The sequence below is a fragment of the Canis lupus genome, chromosome 34 (genome assembly GCF_048164855.1).
Source record: "Canis lupus baileyi chromosome 34, mCanLup2.hap1, whole genome shotgun sequence".
Lineage (NCBI taxonomy): Eukaryota > Metazoa > Chordata > Mammalia > Carnivora > Canidae > Canis > Canis lupus.
This window is the reverse complement of record NC_132871.1, coordinates 18595313-18617740: the sequence shown is the minus strand read 5'-3', so window position 1 is coordinate 18617740 and position 22428 is coordinate 18595313. Positions and strand designations below refer to the sequence as shown.

The 22428-nt window shown below is 38.2% G+C and overlaps 1 long non-coding RNA gene across 1 annotated transcript; it reads right to left on the bottom strand.

Moving 5' to 3' along the window:
• Positions 1-2281: 2281 nt before the first annotated feature.
• LOC140624284 (uncharacterized) lies at positions 2282-22117 on the bottom strand. Its single transcript, XR_012023771.1, has 3 exons — positions 21907-22117; positions 21487-21552; positions 2282-3185 (listed from the first exon to the last, which is right to left on the bottom strand). It is a non-coding gene; the product is annotated as an uncharacterized lncRNA (long non-coding RNA).
• Between the last annotated feature and the right edge of the window lie 311 nt (positions 22118-22428).

Here is a 22428-nt window from a genome sequence, read left to right as displayed (position 1 = left end):
GCCCATGGCACTCTATCCCACACCACCCCGCCTACTGACTGGGAATTTTATAAAGATAGAAACGATCTGATTCTATCTTCCAAATTTCTCCAATTCCTAGCAAAAAGTTTAGGATATGGTAGGCATTTGGTAAATTTTATTTGAAGAGTCAATCACTGTACAAATCTAAAATTTGAGCCATTGTACATGGAACCACATGTGAAAATTGATAAGGATATCTTCTGGAGTGATTTTTGAGTGTATGCTAAGTATCAAACAGACAATGTTTATAACATGTAAAAACTACTTTCAAGAGAGCTGCAGTTATGCTCCCAAATTGCATGTCTAGATGCCAGTGACACCCCCGGGTAGAAGTCTAGAACAATGGCTGCATGGGTAGATTTCATTTGTTACAAATAGGGTTAGGCAGATGTTACAAGAAAACATGTTTATTATCTTAAAGTTTATGAAAATGAATCCAGTACCTAAAGTTATACAAATTCAAAAATAAATAAATAAATAAATAAAGTTATACAAATTCATTCATATAAGTACACACATACAGATACATAGACATGAAGTCTCTATTAGCCTTAAAACGTACATTTTCCCATGTATTAGAAGTTAAATTTTATATAATATATATATATAATATGTCATATATATGACACAATATATAATCATTTTTATAGAACATGTAGGTTGGGTAGGTAGAAGCAAGATTTGTAGATACTGAGTTGCCCAAGATTACAGGTTCAAGTATTACAACACAAAGATATGAAAAGGAGTTATTATTTGAAGTCCCATATCCTATCCTCCACCCAAGCAGTCTCTATGAAAGTATCATGATATTGCTATCATGCATTTAATTATTATTCTCTGGTTTATCTTTATGCTTTTGCATTTATCATTGTATATGATTGTACTATGTACATGCATACATCTTCAGCGTATATGTACATTTATGTGCATGCATAGACATGTATATGTCCTATGACCACATGAAACATCTATTAATTAAGGTTCTACTCATGATTTGGCTGAAAAAAATCATAATTTATTAGATTTTGTGCATAAAACAATTTCGGTATATTTAGAAACTTAACATGTTGATCATTTTAATAAACTTAGAAAACCTGTAGAGTCCACTGGTTTGGGAAGATTTTTTAGCAAGAATTTTTAAAACACGGAGGTCTGGATTAACCATTAATTAACCAGAAATTATAGACAGGCAGGGAACCAATTACCATTAATTAGAGAATGGCTATGCATGTCTGTACAAAAATAATATAAACCAGTAGCAGGTAACATTCTTCTTTTTCTGCGTTTCAAGCTCACAGCAAGGATGAACACTGTGGTCCTTGATCTTATTTAATACTTACAAATACCTCAGGGGTATGATAAGAGGTAAGATTTTATTAACCCTGGTGAAGAATATACAGATTATTATTTTTTTATAAATTTATTTTTCTTGGTGTTCAATTTGCCAACATATAGAATAACACCCAGTGCTCATCCCATCAAGTGCCCCCCTCAGTGCCTGTCACCCAGTCACCCCCACGCCCCGCCCTCCTCCCCTTCCAAAACCCCTAGTTCGTTTCCCAGAGTTAGGAGTCTCTCATGTTCTGTCTCCCTTTCTGATATTTCCCACTCATTTTTTCTCCTTTCCCCTTTATTCCCTTTCACTATTTTTTATATTCCCCAAATGAATGAGACCATATAATGTTTGTCCTTAGGGAGTTAAATTATTTGACTGAGTTTACCAAGTTTCCCAGCTTTTAAGTGAGGAGACAGGGACTGATACTAGTCCTAATTGACCAAAAGACTCATCAAATATGGCTTTTCTACATCCTGCTGGCTTCCCAACACTTCATTGTGATTGTAAAAATATGTACATGAAATGTTCACATCTGTACATATAAGTATGAGCCAGTAATGTGCCTGACTATATGAATTTTTATATCATACCGAAGTTACATATTTATAAGGTATGTGCACATTGTATTTTTCCTGTGTGAGTGTATCTACGTGTATATGTATGTTTGTACATGGACACACAGGTGCACGTATATATTACACCATGAGTGCAGCCAGGTGCCTACGCCTGTACATTCCAAAGACATTTATAGTGCAAAGTAGAGAACAAAAAAATAAGATTATTTATTGAAAGTGTCACCAACCGCAGGGAATGGGAGTGAAGGAAATACATCAATCCGGCCGCCTACCTTAAAGGCAAGCAGAAAGCAGAACTGCTCTTTTTTAAATCGATGAAATTAACAAAAGCAATTGAATGTGGCAGAGAGGAGATGTCAGGTAGGAATCCGCACATGTGGGACCTGAAGATTGTGAATAACTTAGAGAAAGACATCAATGCCTCTGCTGCTAGTGATTACCTCACTCTCCGTGTGGCTGTAAAACATGGCAGCATTTGTGCCTGTGCCAGGAAATGTCAGGACTTTAATGGTTCAGCCCTGGTTATGTGAAACAGGACAAGGACTATTTGCCCTAAATACTAGACCTTTTAATTTTCAAAGTTCTGAAATATTGAAGCCAGAAATACTTCCAACACTGGAAGATGTTTAAATGGCTACTTTATAAAGAATAAAGGCAGAGCATGTGCCTACTTTTTAATTCATAAGAAAAGTATTAAATCACTAGCATTTCAAAGAGCCCACTTTCAATTACCCATGAAGAGATTGCCTACAGAAAATATTAAATTCCAGGCAGGCGTCTCCAACCTGCCCAGACCACTGCCTCCCTTCTACCTTTCCCTGTGTCCTCGGGGAATAGGAACGAACTTCAATATCAGCAGAAGTAAAACATAATGGCCACATTTACAGAATAATTTCCACTGATATTTTTATTCCAAGGCAGGAGGAAGAGAGTTGTGAGTGTAAATGGCATACCCTGGATTGGGGCAGCTTCTGCTTTCAATGCAATCTTCAACTAAGATCCAGCGGAAGGTTTTCCCCCAAGGTCCTCCCTTTCATCTCCCTCCTGCCCTCAGGGTATGTAGCCACTTACTCCCCCATCAGCTTTTCCAGCTTTTTATTTTCATTAGCTCTGGCGTCCTGCTTCTGTCTTCCTTAGGGGAGTAACTGATGGGTACTCGATGAATACTTGACAAATGAAGGAATGAGTGAATGTCAGAGGGTCCTGTGGGCAGCAAATGACAGCACTTTGCAGAAACATCTTCAGTCCTTTGTCTCCAAACATTGGTAAGAATATAAGGCAAGGGGATAAAAAAGAAGGAAAGAAAAACTTATAAAGAATGCCCGTATTTTGCCAAAGTTCAGGTTTTCAAAATATTGATATCTATTTGATACTTACTCATATTAAAGTATATGAAATGCCTCTTACTACCATGATTTTATAATCAAGGTAACTGATGTTCATTTGGTTTGACAACATAGTTCTGAGATGTCGTCATCTCTAGGTAAAGAACTCATGTCTTAAATATTATTTATTTATTCATGAGGGACAGAGAGAGAGAGAGAGGCAGAGACATAGGTAGAGGGAGAAGCAGGCTCCGTGCAGGGAGCCTGATGCAGAACTCGATTCCAGGACCCCAGGATCAGTACCTGAGCCAAAGGCAGATGCTCAACCGCTGAGCCACCCAGGTGTCCCAAGAACTTACGTCTTGAATGGCTTTAACTACTTTCCCATGGTTACCCACTTAGAAAGTGGCAGATCACACTAAGCTGTGAGACACCATGGGGACACTGGCCAAAAATCAGTGTGCCTAAATTAATCTGGGAGATTTGAGAAGTAGAGATATGTGGCAAGTAGTAGGGAGAAAATTACCCAGAGAAATAGCTTAAAGGATATTTTTTGTTTGTTTGTTTGTTTTTGATTTAAATGAAGGTGATAATGAAGAGATGGAGAAAAAGTAAAGGGCTTAACAGCAGAACTGGTGCTCCATCAGTGAGGATCAGTAAATGGATTGGTTTAGATTCTAGCACTGAAAACTTAGAAGCAAAGAAAGGCCTTAGATATAATGGTAACAGTCAGTAACCTCAGGTGTAACTGATAAACCCTGAAATCTCAATAGTTTAAGACAAGAAATTTTTAACTCCTGCTATATCACAATCCATAGTGGGTTGGTGAGGACTCTGCTCCATAAACTCCTTCAAAAATTCAGTCCTTCCAAGTGGTGGTTCTGTGTTCCTCTGAGGCCCTGGAATCCCCTTGACTGGTGGGCAGGGATGGAGAAGAGAATGAGGCTCACAAGAGGGAGGTTTCTGTGGACTGGGCCTGTCAGTGGGGTGTGTCACTTTCGCCTCTACTTCAGTGTCCAGAACTAGTGGCATGGCCACACCTACCTGTAAAGGAGCCTGCGAAATGGAGCCAATCTGAGGCCCAGGAGGAAAATTAAAATATGCATATAACTGAACCTCTGCCACAATGAGATAAAAGGAAATCCAGACCTGGGACAACTGGGGAGCTGGCTTAGGTAGTTAAGTGTCCGACTCTTGGTTTTGGCTTGGGTCATGATAGCACTGTCGGTCGTGAGATCGAGCCCTGGGGGCTCAGTGTGGAGTCCGCTTGAGATTCTCTCTCTCTCTCCCTCTGCCCCACCCATTGTATCACTCACGCTGTCTCTCCAAAATAAGTAAATAAATCTTAAGAAAAGAAAATCAAGGGCAGCCCAGGTGGCTCAGTGGTTTACCACTGCCTTCAGCCCAGGGTGTGATCCTAGATACCCAGGATTGAGTCCCACATCAGGCTCCCTGCATGGAGCCTGCTTCTCCCTCTGCCTATGTCTCTGCCTCTCTCTCTGTGTGTCTCTCATAAATAAATAATCTTTTAAAAAAAATCAAGACTTTCAGGCACCCAACCACATCTGGGTTTTGGTATCTTTTTATTTAATATTATTCTTTTTAAAAAATATTATTCTTTAAGATTTGTACTTGTATGGCTTAAGCCTTTCATTTAGAAAGTCTCCATAGATATTTTTATATGTATTAATGAATCTAAGTTAAAGCCAACTTGTAGGCAATACCTGGGAGATTGAACAATTAGCTCAAGGAACTCCCAAAAGTACTGCAGTACTCAGACTCAGGAGTTAGCATCAGGCAAAGTGGAGACCAAGCAGGCAGGCACTTTACATCGCAGGACTTAGGAATGTAGGCTGGTGGATTTCAATCAACCTTGAAGACCCATGCAACACCTGAGAGCTCAAAGCAGCCCTCAACCATAGAAGGATAAGGAGGCTGCCCAGGTGGGAGACACAAGGTGGGCGAGAGGCTACAATAACAGGATTCAGCTTTGAGAATTTAGGACAAGCTGAAAGCCTAGGTGAGAGCTCTGTGGATACGACTGACTTGGTTACTATTCTCAGAGTCACTTGCGGACGTTTTTCAAGATGCCACGCCAGAGACTGGAGAATTGCTGCTAAATCTACGAGAATGTGGAAAGCAGAAAAATGGTGAGACTACAGATTACCAATGGATTGGCAAAGCTCTAGCTCTAGCTCCAGATTCTGAGGGGAAAAGGGACAATTTCCAAAAGTGGATCATTAGTGTTTTTAGATAAATGTGCTGGGCAAAAAAGCATTCTAAATCCAAACACAAATGTTTTGGTATCAGCAGTATCTACTGCTTTGTATTAGCTGTGACCTCTGCTTTTTTGCTGGAGAAGATTATGGGAAACTCCACATTTTGGGAGGCAGGCTGTGGTATATGACAGCCATGGATCACATAACGTGTTACTGCGGTTGCCACCAAATGCTATGGCTCTGCCCCCACCTCTTGCAAAAATACTTCTTGGTACCTGGCCATCTAAGACAAGTTAATTTAGCCCTACAGTTTTCTCTCTCTGTTTTGTGTGTTCCCTATTTTTTTCTCACATTTACTCAAACTGGGTGCCTATTTAAGCTTATGGATGCAAAAATCTAGGGATGCTTTGGCCGGTGTGATCTTTACTTTCAATCCAGACCTTCCTCTGTGTCAAAAGATGATTCATATTCTGTTCTTGATAAGAGAACAAGAAAGTGGTCCCTTAGAACCTGGGTGCGTGGAGCAGAATATAGATAGTGTTAATATATAAATGGATAAATTATTTTTTCTTTCAAGTGTTGAAATGCAATTATATTTATAGGAAAACCTGGCTTAGATGTTTAATCAGACACAGGTGTTTTCTAAAGCCTATTTGAATTCTAATTGTTGAACTACACTTCAAACATATTAACTAACAAGTTAATTCAATTCTATTGGTTATGAAATTACTAGCACCCACTGAGTAATAGGGTGAAAGAATTTAGGTAACACAAAGGAACAAATTCTGCCTATGAAAGAGGAGCTGTTTATTTTTCCTCATCAAATAAATAAGTGACTTATGATGCACTAAATAGGATATATAATTAATAGACTCAGGTGTCACCTTATTATAGAGTTGACTTTTTCTAAGCTGATTTTAAAAATAAACTGTTGATCTGTCATCCTAAATGAGCTTAGACTTTTGAAAAATGTGTTGCACTATATGTATAGGCATAAATGTGTTGTGCATAAACTTCTCTAAATGGTGCAACACGGCTTTCATACTACACTTAAATTTTACTTCATTTCATCATTATTGTGGACAAAATACAGGAACTACAAGTTACTCTTTTTCTTTTTTCCCCAATATCAGAAATCTCAGAAACTAAATTATTGTTGAACTTGCCTCCCCTCTTCTGGATTTCATCCTTTTGCCTCCCCTCTTCAGAGATCTTGCTCCATAATTATATTTCCTATTTCCCAGAGCTTCTACCTGTTTTTCCATATCCTGAACACTACTGTCTTCAAGGAAAACATCTCTTTCTTTCTTTCTTTCTTTCTTTCTTTCTTTCTTTCTTTCTTTCTTTCTTTCTTTCTTTCTTTCATTCATTCATTTATTTATGATAGTCACACAGAGAGAGAGAGAGAGAGAGAGGGGGGGGGGCAGAGACATAGGCAGAGGGAGAAGCAGGCTCCATGCACCGGGAGCCCGACGTGGGATTTGATTCCGAGTCTTCAGGATCGCGCCCTGGGCCAAAGGCAGGCGCTAAACCGCTGCGCCACCCAGGGATCCCAAAACCACACTTTCTAATTATGCATACTCCATTAGCTCCAATGTGTCTCCTCTCTTTCACAATGAAGCTTCCTGAAAACAATTTTTAGTTGCAGTTGATTCTCATCTTTGATAGATGGTTCAGCCAACTATAACCTGGAATCATTCAATTCTTACTAGTGACATCTTCATTATGGAGCCTAAAGACCACTTTCAATCTGTCTCTGATCCTTGACACTTCAATACTGCTCTGTCTCCAAGTCCTAAGAGTACCTTTCTTTGTCCTCCTGGCTCTATGACTATATTTTCATACCCTTTATTGACCTTCCTGGACGTGACAATGTTTTTCATTGTTTCCAGTATTTGGGATCTTGGTGCTTTTCATGGTCTTTGGTTTTTACCTCCTGTTTTGTGTTGGAGATCCTTTCCTTCACCCAGAGGTCACTGACCTGGTCCCCCAATTGGGGACCCTCAAACTCTTCCCAGATCTGGTTACTTCAAAAATAGCCCCTGAAATAGGAGGGCTGGCTCAATTCACTTCAATTTGCTGCAATATCTGACACTGTTGACTACACCCTCCTTGAAACCATCTTCAACCTTAGCTTCACTGATACACATCTTTCCTGATTCTTTTTCCAACTCTAGTGGTTCATTCTTTGCATTTGCCATGGCAGCTTCACCAGTATCTTTCTTTGGAATTTAGACTTTTCTTTTTAGCCCTCTTTCCTTCTGTCATTATATATTCCATATATTCACCTCATGTGAATAATCCCATTGCTATGTCCCTAGCTCTAGAATCTGGACCTTCCTCTTGAGCTCTGGCTATTTGTTTTTAATTTGTTTGCTCTTTGCTCTTCCACAAAGACCTTAAATATAGCAGGCTGAGGTTCTCCACAAACATTGCCCTTTTGTGTATGTTTGTATGTCTACATATTGTGATGTGTTAAATGAGTGGGATGGCCACAGACTCAATTCAGCAATCTCATGATCATCCTTAATTTTGTTCTCTATTATTGTTTCCCTGTTTCATATCTCGCTCCTTCTCCCTCATTCTCTATCTCTCTTTTCCTATTGCTGTCTTTTCTCCCTGAAGACCCTTTCTGTAGATTAACTCATATCTCATGTGTGACTCTCAAGATCAATTCAATCATCATATGTCATTTTGAAAACATCCTTCTCAGTAGCCTAGACTGACTCAGGTGCCTATACTTTCTATTTCCTTTGTGTTTGGAAATACTACAAATTGTCGAACATCTTGAGGCTGTGAAAATGTGTCTTTATCATGTCTGTATTCTCAGTTATAAGAATATAAGCAGCTAAAGGCTAGAAGACCAGAAGCACTGACTTGGGTTTCATCCACACAAAATAGATATGGATATGGCTGAAATTGCTTACACAGAATATATGAAGACTGATGAATTGAAAACATCAGAATTGTGCATGAGCATGACAGTGCATTTAGTTTTCAAAATAAATGATTGAATTTTGTATGTAGTATTTTTGAGCTCAGGATTTAAGACAATGTTTGATGCTGACAAACTAATAACCACAACTTTATAGAAGAGAACCATAGAAATAAATGTTCAACAAGTAACATAAGTCAAAAAGAATGTGAGTAACCCAAAAGCTTTCAGAGATTATTGTTCTGGTTTCACCTTAACAAAATAAGAAGCAATATTTGGGGAAATATTTAGATACCAAGAAGAGGAGAGTTAGATAAGATACTGGAGAGGGAAAATAATGCCTCTGGAACATGATGTTGATCGTGAAAATTGGAATAGGATAATCGGATAAAGAACAAGTGTGCTGAGGTAAATGTGCCCAAGGCATGTGGGACCAGGATTAAAGCAAGAGTAATCAAATTTCCAAATAATATAATACAGGAAATACGATATTGCTTGTGGCATGCTTCCCTTTCATTTTAAATATTTAGACTCCGAATACTGTGAAGATGCATTAGTTTTCTATTGCTTGTCTAATAAATAACTGCAAACTTAGTGGCTTAAAACAAGACAAATTTATATTCTTACATTTCTGGAGGTCAGAAATCCCCAGATGAAGATATCTACAGGAGAGAGTTCCTTCTAGCGGTTCTAGGATAGAATCTGTTTCCTTGCCCTTTCCAGCTTTTAGAAGCCTCATACAATCCTTGGCTCATGTAGGTCAGCATAATAGCAATCCAGGATAATCACACCATCTCAACATCTCACATGTGCAAAGTCCTTTTAGCCATGTCACAGGGGCTGAGGATAACGTGTTTATCTCTAGGGAGGACATTATTCTGCCTAATGCAGTCAAAAGCAATAAAAAATAGACAAATGCCTAAATTTCATTCATTCATTTACATCTGAGAGTCTGTTTTTCATTTTAAAACAATGCTTTACATTAAGAGCTTCATGTTTTTAAGGCCTGTTCACTCTCATAATCCTACCTGAGCCTTGAAAGAATTCTTTGAGAGATAGGGAAGATATTGTATGCATTTTATGGATAAGTTCATACATGTGTTTAGTGACTTGCCCAAAGATACACAGCTAGTGAATACCACTTGCTTGTTTTCTAAGTATAAATTTTTTTATTATTTTTTCCACTACTCTATAACTTTTCCTTGTGAGTAAAAAAAATAAAGAAAGAAAGAAAAATTCCCGGATTCACCAGACATTTCTCATTTTGCAGAAAAAAAAAGGTAATTTAGGTGGTTGGTCCATCATTATATTTTTCCTAAATACATTGCTCATTTTAGATGAAACTGCAGAAGTTGAACACATTTCTATCCCTTTCAAATTTTGGATTTACAAGTGAAACACAGACTAGCCTAGGAGACACAGGACATAGAAACTTGGTATAGATTTGGTACGCTGCTTGCCTCCTATAGGTCTGAAAATGTAAAGTCAGGGGTAGCAAACACAAATGCCCGTGAGATCAAGCAGGACTTCTAAATATGATGAGGGCTGATTTGAAAATGTAAGCTTAGTAATGAGTAGTAACTAACTAACATTCACCTTCCATGACTAGCAAAAGGGAGCAGCAAACCCTGTGTCAAACTGGAGTGTGCTTAGCTTATCAGAAGGGGCAGCTTCTTCTTAGTACAAGGCTACTGTTGTTTTGGAGAATGTGGACAGTGTGGACAGACAACCCTCTTTAAAAAACAGATAAGCCAGAAATTGGAATTTCTATGTTAAATCTCCCAAATGTTAGGGGTCAGCATTTAAAGGGTTTTAAGATACTGAACGACCAAAGCAAACATGTATGGAAACCAGAGAGAGTCCATCGTGGGTTTCTAGTTTCAGCTGTAGCCTAAGGACAGTGAGAGTACTAGACTTATCTGCCAAAAAAATGTTTGGAAATGAAAGGATGTGAAAGCATTGAGTGCTTGCTAGGAGAGTAGAAAATGGAATATTCTATAGATTGCCCTTTTCACATTCCAAAAAATTGGCACCTCCTTCATATCTCCTTTTCTAGATTTTGTTGACAGAAACCCTGATGGTAGTATTCATAATCACTTCAAAACAAAACTAACAAAAGAAAAGGATGTAGGTACATCAGTAAGGCAGATCTTTTTTTCTTGATAGTTTTCTAAAAATAAACTCATAAAAAATGAAAGAATTACTCAAAAATATTTTGGTCTTGAAGATGTGTTTGACAAACAACTCTGGAGCAATAAATCCCTTTGTAGAATAGGGATGAGTTGTAATATTACAATCCAAAAATTGGCATCATTTTTAAGAGATAAGAGCAAAATAAAAGAGAAATAAAGTGAATTCTATACTCTAAGCTGAGAAAAAAAAAATAAAATAAAATGAAGTGAGGATCCTTCCTGTCCAAACTGCGGGGCAGTCTGGGTGGATCAGAGCAGGGAGACATCCAGCAGCTCCGGTGCCAAGGAAAGTGTGGATGACCTTGGCAACAGCTATTTGCTGCTCTGCACCAAAAGCAAGCTAGGAGCCTGGTACGAATTTACTTGGTAGCTAAGTGATGATGGCCTTAAGTGGTGACAGTTGGAAGGAACAACTTGTAGGAAGAACACCATTTCCTGATTTGTGATTTTTTTGAAGACATAGACAGAAGTGAGAGAGGTGTGCAGTGGCTCTAATTGTGGAAACTTACTTTGAGAGTGTTGATCTTGGTGAGGAAGGTGTTCAAGGCATTATACTTTAGTAATGATGAGGTTGGAAGAAGTCTCTGAAAGCCTGAATTTTGAGTAGTGGAAGTTGTATAAGCCAAGAAATGCCTTGAACAAGATTTGGAATTTATATAACGGTGCCCATTACCCCCATTTTGATATTTTAAAATAACTTTCTTTAAAAGTCAATGTAATTTCATAATCAAGAGGTAATTGCTATTTCCAAGTATATATTTATATAACTTTCATTCTGGGATTCATCACCCCCCTAAATTATTTCCTTCTAGTTTAATATATTAAGTTTTGCTCTTTCTGCTATAAAGTTCTACAAGTTTTTAGAGAACAAATTGATGGTAACCAGAGGGTAGGTAGGTATGGGGATAGGAGATAGGAGCACCTTTTAAAGGTGATGGGGAGTAAGGAGGGCACTTGCGATGAGCACTAGATTAGTGTTGAATCACTATGTTGTACATTTGAAACTAATATTACATTGTATATTAGCTAACTGGAATTTAAATTAAACCTTAAAAAAATTGTATGAGTTTTAATAATCATCCTGTCATGTATCCACCATTGTAATGTCACATAAAATAGTTTCACCAACCTAAAATTTCCCTGCACTTCACTTATTCTGCACCGCCCACCTTGTACCTCTGGCAAGTACTTATCTGTCTGTTTAATATCTCCACCATTTCGTCTTTTCTAGGGTATCATGTAAATGAAATAACACTGTATTTTAACTTTTCAAGACTGGCTTCTTTCCCTTGGCATTATGCATTAAAGATTCATCCGTGTCTTTGTATATCTTGATAGCTCATTACTTTTACTCTTCCTCTCTAAATAATATTCCATTATATGGGTTACTGTAGTTTGCTTATTCATTCACCTATGAAGGACATCTTGGTTGCTTTCAATTTTTGTGATTATAAATAAAATTACTATCAACATTTGTATGTAGGCCTAAACATGTGTGAGCATAACTTTTCAAAATAGTTGGGTAGATACCAATGAGCATAACTATTGATGATGTGGTTTACAAATATCATCTAACAAAGCATAGCAATGTTTACCTTTGTAAGAAACTCACCAAACTGTCTTCCAAAGTAGTTGAACTATTCCATATTCCCACCAGTAATGAATGAGAGCTCCTGTTATACCAGATTCTCACCAGCTGTTGGTTTGGGGATTTTAGCTATTGTAATATGTAGAACTTCACAAAACCTACAATAAAGTTTCCTTGATTGCTGTCAATGAATGTCCCCTCAGTATCTCCCATTATTCTCATTTCTAAAGTAGTTTTTAAGTGTGCCATTGTTCACTGGGTTTGGGGACAGTAGATAACTAGTCTTCTGGTTGATAGTTTATGAGAAGAACATGTAGCACACATATAACTTGCTTTTGAGCCAGACATGGTATCGGGTTGGGAATTAGTTTATTTTTTGATCATAGTGAGGCTTGAGTAAAACTATAAAAGGGCAACCTGTGGGAGAAACTGATGAACTGTTTAATAAAAGCATTTATTTTTCCTCTGGGTACATAGTTAGATTGCCTTTCTCAGGCTCCCTTGCAATTGATATGGCTATGCCATTAAATTTTGGCCAATAAAATGTTTATGGAAATGGCAGGTGCTACACCTGAATAATCCTTCCTACCTCATGTTACAACTTTAATCTGCATGTTGACTCCCAGAATCATAGATAACTTTTGAAAACTATGTGTTGAAAATGAAAGGCACTGTGTGGAGCAAATCCCTTTGTTTCTCCTCTTCCTTATACAAATAGAATGAGAATGAGTAAGAAATAAATTTCTATTATAGTAAACTTTTGATATATTGAGGTTTATCTGTTGCAGGATAGCTATCCTAACAAATACTTTAGGGAAGACTTCCCAGAAGAAAAAAAAGAAAGAAATTGAAATAGCTCCTGAAATTCACATGCAATGTAGAAACATATGGGCTTTAATGGGAAAAGCATGAGCAAAAGCTGTAAGACTAGATCGATCTTTGAAAGAATGGTTGGAAGTTGAGGCAAGTCAATCACCACAATTTTATAATAATGCTGGTTTGACAATAAAAAAGATGTTACAAATGTATCATGTTGGGGATCTGATTAACAATAATGACAATTATTTACGTAGGTAATATATATTGATAAGTTATCTTTCAGATACTAAGCTCTCAGAATCTATTATCTCATTTAAATTTCAAAGTCTCTCTAAGAATAAGATATTACTATTATCCCTATTTTACATAAGTGAGGAAACTAAGGCACAAAGATATGAGTAATGTGTCCAGGTCACACATCCCATAAGACCTAGAATTTCAACTTTCTGTTAGTTGTTGCGCCTCTAAAATTCCCCATTCTTAATTACTTCATTCTATTTCTTAGAAAGCAAAACTCTCTAAACTTCCCTGCCATTACCCACTTGATATAAATGAACGCATGCATGGGATGGATGAGGTTTTGTGGTTTAGTTTTCCAAAATGATCCAAACTGTGCTTTTGTTAAATACATTTTCCTTTGTTAACCAAAACTAGCATTTGTCTTCTCATACCACCGTTACTTAATGTCCAAAAACCCCCATAAAAATCTGTATCTTATTTGTGTTTATATCATTGTATACTAACCACTCCTTTCCAGTGAATATAGATATAACAGAGTAATGAATTTATGGTTAATTTTCATTAGTTTCTCATTAAAAGTCAAGCAAAGAATGATACTTGCACATTTTCTGGTCTTTCTTTTCTTCTTTTAGCTGATCTAAAATTGTGTTTCATGCAATTATCCTATTACTCTTCAGAAAATCATGATGTTCTTCCCCCCAGAGGCTAAAGCCCAACAAAAAGGATCTATGGTCTAGTGCCAATACCAGCTGTTGGAAATTATCTTCCTGTTCAAATTCGATCTGTTGCTTTTAGATTCCAGGGTCTCCTGTTTAATTCTCAGACCTAACATTTCTTTCAAAGACTAAAAAGACGCTAATCAGTTACATTAAAGTACTTGACTTAAATGTTCTGTTAAGGGATTTCCAAGTTGCTACAAATGCTTGGGACTTTATATAGCATCTAATGGGCTGTCCTGTTACAGTATCCTTAGCATACTTGACCAGAGGATGTAACCCTGGGTGCTGTTAGAAGGGTTTAAGATGGCATGTGGCTTAGCACTGGATTTTTTCAGGGAGATTTACACTACAGACTTAAAAATCACAGGTCAGTGGCTTTATGAGAGTTGACCACCCAGGAGGCAGTAGGGGGAGATAGTTAAATACAAGTAAAGTAAAATATGTTGTCATCTATCTTTCTTAGATGTATTAACAGTATATCTAATATAACATATTTCTAGAGTACCTAAAGCCTAAAAGAGATGTTACAAATGTATATCACGTTGGGAATCTGAAGTCTCTTACCCTGTGCAGCCATGTTTTGCAATGTCCAGGGTATAAATATTTATAATTAATGTCTCAGTTGAAAAGTCCTTGATATATAATCAGAATTGCTTCTCTAAGAATGAAGTCCTCAAGTCACGTACTAGATATGTCTAACTGGTGAGTGTAATGAAGAAAAAAATTGAATACAGAGTATACACGTAAAATCTCAGTTAAAGCACTGAAAGATACAAAAATAGAAGCCATTATTATGTTTTTTAAATGAGTTTTTTATTCAGAGACATTCACATAAATTGTTAAGGATTCAGGTTCTTTGGTTGAGAAAAATCATCTATAGAGGAATAGAGCTGTAAGTATTTTAGAAAGGATTGTAAGACTGGGACATAAAAATCTAGACTATAAGATTTCTAATATTTATGTAAGCTAGATTTTAAGAAAGTTTTGAAATGCAAAAGCAGAGTTTCACTTTATGATTAAATGAATGCTAATAAGGAAATTAGATTTTTCTATCACTTAAATTTACATCCACTTCCTTTCTTTCATCACAGGTTAAATAAAGTCTTTTCTGCTGGTAGCTAAAGGCAAATGGGCATGACTGCGCCCAAAGTAAATGCAAAGTAACTTACATTCTGTGGTGTTAGGCTCATAAACATGCTCTCACCTCCCTGGTTCATTTTAAAGCCTTAAAGATATACATATCTTGACATAGTAAGGGCATAAAATATTTTCTTGGGTATTTTTTTTAAAGATTTTATTTATTTATTCATGAAAGACACAGAGAGAGAGGCAGAGACACAGGCAGAGGGAGAAGCAGGCTCCATGCGGGGAGCCTGACGTGAGACTCGATTCCAGGTCTCCAGGATCAGACCCTGGGCTGAAGGCAGCACTAAACCGCTGAACCACCTGGGCTGCCCTTTTCTTGGGTATTTTTATATAAGGACTTTGACACTGAGATGTGCAAGTGTATTATATTTTTCCCAGTGAATGCAAAGGTGTTCCATTGTGCTCATGGGTCTCTGTGTTATCAACATACAGTAGAACAGAAGTGGGGATGGTTTGCACGCTTCACTTACCAACATAACAACATAGCCTACCTACCCCTAGAATTACCAGGTCAACAGCCAGTATACTAACAGACTGCAAACAGAATATTGAAATATGCTTGTGACTTAGCATTGTAGACAGACACGCAGAGAAGTGGATTTAAAATATCAATCCTGGTATGAGATATTATCCCACTGTTAAATACACACCAAAGGTTACTGAATATAAAGTATGCATGCAGCCAACCTCCATAGTAATGCAACATTTTAAAAAAAGGTTGCTAAAGGAAGACACTTTGGTTTATCTTGCACTGTAGTTACAAAGACTAAGGCAGGCTTTCAGAACGAAGAATATTTTTTAAGAAAGAAAAAAAGCTTTACAAACTTAATTTCTAGAAAGTAATTATCAAGCTGCATGGTAGCATAAAGTCCTATTGATCGAAATTTCTCTTTCTGTATGAACTTCACAGACTTGCATGACTTGGCATCAGTAAGAGCTAATGATGATTCATGCTATTAGCTTCAGCAGTCACAGTCCCTAGGAACTCAGCTTTGACCTTTTATTAGCACTCTTCTCCCAAGCAGATAGGATCCTTCTCCAGCCACACTTCCTAATCACCTTAAAACACCTGGAGAATTAGTTAAAAGCCTGATGGGGAGGGACTGGGATGCTAAGGGAAAATGAAGATTCAGTGTAAGGAGAGGACACATTCTATTGTGTAATCTGACCAGAAGCCCTGGGAAATCCTGCAAAATAAAATGACATGTTAAGATTTCATTTGTGTAAACTTAAAATAGTCATAATTACGAGAACCATGTTAAGTGTTACCAGTTTGTTTCAGCAACCCCTCCCTTTCTCCCTAAAAAAATCCCCATGCAACATTTATACATTCATTTTTTCCTTGATCAAACATTTATTGAGCTCCTTGCACTATACTAGGCACCTAAATAGCATTGTGTTGTGGTAATGTAGGAGCCATTAATTTTTTAAAATTAATTTTTTACCATCCTCTGCTTTAAGTGGCTTCTGAAAGAAGCATCGATTAACGAAGCCAGGGAGAAGTGCTACGCAAATGCTTCAAAACTCTATTCCTCCTCTCCTTTTTATTCTTCTCAGCTCCTACTGCTCCTCTCCTACCCACCTGCCATTGCCTCCCCCAATACACACACACACACACACCAGTCTCCTTTCCACTTTTCTATTGCATAATAGACCAGTGTAATATACAGCTGCTCTTTAATGATTAAGGCTAAAGGGGAGAAAGGAAACTCATTATTAAAAGAGGTTGGATTCTCTTATTCAGGCAAATAATTTACTTTAAAATCCTAATAACTGAAGATGGAATCTATAGGGTATTTAAATATCTTTTCTTCAATTTTGGTAATGGTTTGATTTCTACAACATATGTACCCACGAAAGGGCTGCATATTCGCAAATTATTTTAATAACAACAATACAGGCTCAATAATTTAAGATTTTGTCGATCACACTTCTTTACACAACCTTTTGTATAAATGGACTCTACCTCTATTTCAAAATACTGAACTTAAAATCACATAATTTTTCCTAATATATTAGAAATATGCCCACTGGAACTACCCTTTCCTCATTCTGTGTGGATCAAATGGTTTTCATCCTAATCACCCTGCCAGAACTGTCCTTTTAAAAGAAACCAAAGATTTCAATTAATCCATGATGTGTTTTCAGTACTTAGGTTGATATATTCAACTTTCAGTCTTTTTTTAAAAAAAATTATTTATTTATTCATGAAAGACAGAAAAGAAAGAGAGAGCGAGAGAGAGTCAGAGACTCAGGCAGAGGGAAAAGCAGGCTCCATGCCGGGAGCCCGATGTGGGACTCAATCCTGGGGCTCCAGGATCCCACCCTGGGCCAAGGCAGGCACCAAACCACTGAGCCACCGAGGGATCCTTCAACTTTCATTCGTTTAGCAAATTTATCTTTTCTTGGATTCCACGATACCAAATTACTTTTAATTATCTTCCTAGATTTCAGATTAAATTTTGCCATCACTCCCAACGAAAACAGCAACAATAACAACGAAACAAACACTTTCTCATAATTATTAATGGTCTTCTACGCTTGCTGCTTTGTCTACATTTTATCCTCAAATATCTTTTTACATTCTCTTAGTTTCAAAGACACCCTCTCTATTGATAATTCTCAAATCTCAGGGGAAAGGTATTATACAGTGAGAAGAGTATTGGGTTAGGAATGGGAACATTTGCTTGGTTTGGAGTCTTGTTCCCTATAAAATTTTGATGAGTGACTATTCCATTTATGTATGCATGTGTGCATGTGAGAGAGAGTGAAGACACTGGTCCTGGTATAAAGTATATTTAAAACAAAATACTAGTTGTGATGAGCTAAATAGAATTCAATTCCATTCTAGTGGTTTTTGTATCTTAATTTTGCTTCAATCTTTTAAAACCAAAGACTTAAATAGTAATCTTTTAACATAAACATGAGCAATATCTATTGTTATAGATGTTTTAGAATTTTAAATATGAAAACAGGCTTTATGTGGCTTAAGTTACCTAATTAATGATATTATTTGGGGAAATAGATTTTATCCCAGGCTCAACTGACCTCTAATATTAAATGAAATGGGTTGTCCTTCATTTAAATTAAGTGTCCAGCCTTTAAACTTCTAACCATATTGGAAGTGGCATAGTGAAGGAACCATGGGAAAAACATTCCTGCTGGACAACATTAACAAATAAATGAATGTACCTGATAGTCAATTTATCACAAAATTGGTAAAAGAACCTCTTTGGAACTTAATACGTTTATTGTAGAAAAAGGTATCATATATCCACGACAAACAGGCCATCATGAGAATCAAACTCAGTCCCATTGGAGAGAGGATAAAAGCCCTTACCTTTGGGAAGGGCTTTTCTGCAACAAGCTACATTGTGGTTTGCAGTTCCACTTATAAATTAATCCTCACATCTAGAAAAGCAGCTATAGGTCTGATTTTGTTGTTAATCTCTATTTTACAGATATGGAATGCTGGGGAAGTTTAAGTGACTTGCAATCACTCACCCAGTCATAATCAGAACTGGAACTAGACTGATTTCTTTCCTTTTTATTCAGTTTTCTGCATGCTAGATCTAACTCTTGTCAGAACTCACTCCAACGAAGTAGTTTCTATTATTGATAAACATAGATTTTAGCACCAATTAATATAAAATTATTTTATGTATTTTCCAAAATTAGGCAAGTAGTTATTGAGTTAAGGAGTGCCCAAACAAATTTCTCCTCCTCCACTAACAAGATGAGTTAGTTCTCCCACTATGGGGAGAAAAACTGATATACGTAAGCAGGCCCCCCCAAAAGGAAACATCATTTAATTCAACATAATTAGCTAATTAAATAGTCATGTAATTAAATAACACTAGACTTTTTTTTTTAAGATTTTATTTATTCATTAAAGACAGAGAGAGAGAGAGAGAGAGGCAGAGACACAGGCAGAGGGAGAAGCAGGCTCCATGCAGGGAGCCCGACGTAGGACTCGATCCCAGGTCTCCAGGATCAGGCCCTGGGCTGAAGGCGGCGCTAAACCGCTGAGCCACCCGGGCTGCCCAACACTAGACTTTCTAACCAATACATCCCATGAAATTCATAGAAATACATAAACTGGCATCAGCATGCAATCAATCTTTTAGCTACTTTAATAAGTTTTCCTTATTTTTTCATCTTTATTCATTTGAAATATTTCATGGTTTTCAATGGTAGTAGGTTGTTAATTGTGCAGGTCTGTTTTGCTCAGAGCTGCTTATTTATAGCACTAGTGTTATGAGATATTACTTTTATATCTGTATGTATGCTGTTCATTTTAACTTTTTTGCTTCTGTAAGATAGTCATTTCATTATAATTTTTAAAATATTTTATTTAAATTCAATTTGCCAACATGTAACATCTAGTGCTCATTCCATCAAGTGTCCTCCTTAGTCCCCGTCACTCAGTTACTCCATTCCCCCACCTACCTCCCCTTCTGTAAAACCCTTTGGTTGTTTCCCAGGGTTAGGAGTCTCTCATGGTTTGTTTTCCTCTCTAATTTTTTCCCACTGGGTTTCCCTCCTTTCCCTTATAGTCCCTTTCACTATTTTTTATATTCCACATATGGTGAAACCATACGATAAGTGTCTTTCTCCGATTGACTTATTTCACTCATCATAATCCAGTTCCATCCGTATTGAAACAAATGGTAAGTATTCGTCCTTTCTGATGACTGAGTAATACTCTATTGTGTGTGTGTGTATATATATATATATATATATATATATATATATATGATATCAATCATATATATATATATATATATCTCACATCTTCTTTATCCATTCATCTGTCAAAGGTCATCGTGGTTCCTTCCTCAGTTTGGCTATTGTGGACATTGCTGCTCTGAACATTGAGGTGCAAGTGTCCCAATGTTTCAATACATCTGTATCTTTAGGGTAAATGCCCAGTAGCGCAATTGCTGGGTCATGGGATAGCTCTATTTTTAGCTTCTTGAAAAACCTCCACACTGTTTTCCAGAGTGGCTGCACCAACTTGCATTTCCTCTAACAGTACAAGAGGGTTCCCCTTTCTCTACATCCTCACCAACATTTGTTGTTTCTTGTCTTGTTAATTTTAGCCAATCTCAACAGTGTAAAGTGGTATCTTATTGTGGTTTTGATTTGTATTTCCCTGATGGCAAGTGATGTGGAGCAATTTTTCATAGGCTTGTTGGCCATGTGTACGTCTTCTTTGGAGAGTCATTTCATTATCTTAATTATTAAGGAATATGGTATGTAGAACTTCTATATTTTTCAGGATTTATATTGCAAAATACAAGATAACATGAAGAAACAGTATACCTGAAATATAATATACTTGTCAGGGCATGGAGAAGTGGCTAGAAAAATCATGTAAATATTTGTATATGCGCATCCCAGAGTTTGTAAGTAGCATACAATGTTCTAGAGTTTGGTAACATCTTCATATTTAACATTCTTTAGTCAAGATTAATCTTTTGCTGGAAGATAATCCTAAACTTATCTTCTATCAGAGATCTAAATTGTCATTACAATTTCCAATTTTAATAATTTTTAATATTTCTAAGATTTTGTTTGTTTATTCAGGAGAGACATACATACACACAAACAGAGGCAGAGACATAGGCAGAGGGAGAAGCAGGCTCCCTGCAGGAAGCCTGGTGTGGGACTCTATCCCCGGGACTCCAGGATTACGCCCTGAGCCAAAGGCAGACACTCAACCACTAAGTCACCCAGTCATCCCAATATTTCTACTTTTTTCAAATATCCACTCTTTTCCCCATGAAGCTTAAATAAAACATTTGTTTTTTTTTCTACCAAAGTTAAACTTCATTGCATTATTAATCACCTCATGTAGTTGTTGAAGGGATTGATTGTAAATTACACAACAGCAAAAATACTAAAGAAATAATTATAAAAATCCTAACCAATGGCAACTAAAAACCTTCTCTTGATTAAAAATTCAAAGTGATGTGGTACATATTTCTGGTTTTAGCCTAAAAAATAAACTTATCACTACTTCTTTCGGCATAGTTGATTCCTTAAGAAGAAATGGTCTAGCCTCCAAACTAGATTGGTCAAATGACTGAAGGTGGGAGGAAGGGGCACAGGAAAGTTGGGAAGAATGGTGCTGATGTGCGCACGTTTTGGTTTACGACGAGATGGCAATACACCACTCTACTCTGCAATGAAATTTTGCTTCCAGGGCTCATAAAATTTAGGCAGGGTTTATTTTGGGGATCACAGGACTCATTGAGTTATCTTAAAAAGAAGGTAGATGAAGAAAGGGAGTGATTATTGCCAAAAAAAAAAAAAAGGTCACTTAAAATATAATTAGAAGCAGCAGCAGCAGCATAGCTAATACATACTGATTCCAACGATTTTGTCAATCATGTAGCCGATTCACACGCTTGGTTTTTGACCTTCACATCAACCTTGTGAGAGAGCAGAGGACAGAACCGGTCACCTGGGGAAAGACCCACGCATACTAAAGTCTTCTTGTAGAACTTAAGTCCCCCCCCCCCCTTTTTTTTTTTCTTTTCTTTTTTCTTTTAAACTGCAACATAGCTTTACAGGCTGAGGGCCCTGGACCATTCTGAGGCTTTTGCACGGAGGGCACTGAAATGCTTCACAAAGGCAGATCCTTCCAGCTTGGGGGGGGGGGGGGTGCAGAGAGTGATGCGCAAAGTTTGCCTCCTCCGTGTTCTTTTTCTGTTGCGTGGCTGAACGTACATGACATCACTTACCCGAGGTCTGTGTCGCTCACACACACACACACACACACCTACCGGATCGCTCGGCAGTGGTTTTCCAAAGAAAAAGGGGGAAAAAAAGCAAAAGCAAAAGACGCCCCGCGCAGCTAGACGGCCTGCTTAAAGCCTCTTTCCGCGTGGCTTCTGGAGCCGTGGCTCCCGGAGCGCGCCCGGCGCGGGGTGCAGGTGGGAGAGCCGGGGGGGGGGGCCGTGCACCTGCAACTTTGGGGCGGGCCTGCGCGCGCCCTGGGTCGGCGCCCCTCCCGGCTGCGCCCCGCGAGGCGCCGAGGCCCCGGAGCCGCCGAAGGGCAGGGCGGGCGCGGTCCGGGGCGCGGGGTCCCGCACGCGGCCTCGCCCCGGGGCGCGTCCTTCCCCCGCCCCCCGCCCGCCCGCGCGCCCCCCGCCCAGACCCCGCGGCAGCGCCGCCGCTCCCGGAAACCAGCCCGCGGAGCGAGGGCGGAGGCGGGCCTTGGGCCTTGCGCCCTGATTGGCCTCCCCCGCCGCGCGGGGCGGCGCGCCGATTGGCTGCCGGGCGCCGTCAGTCTCCGAGGCCCGAGC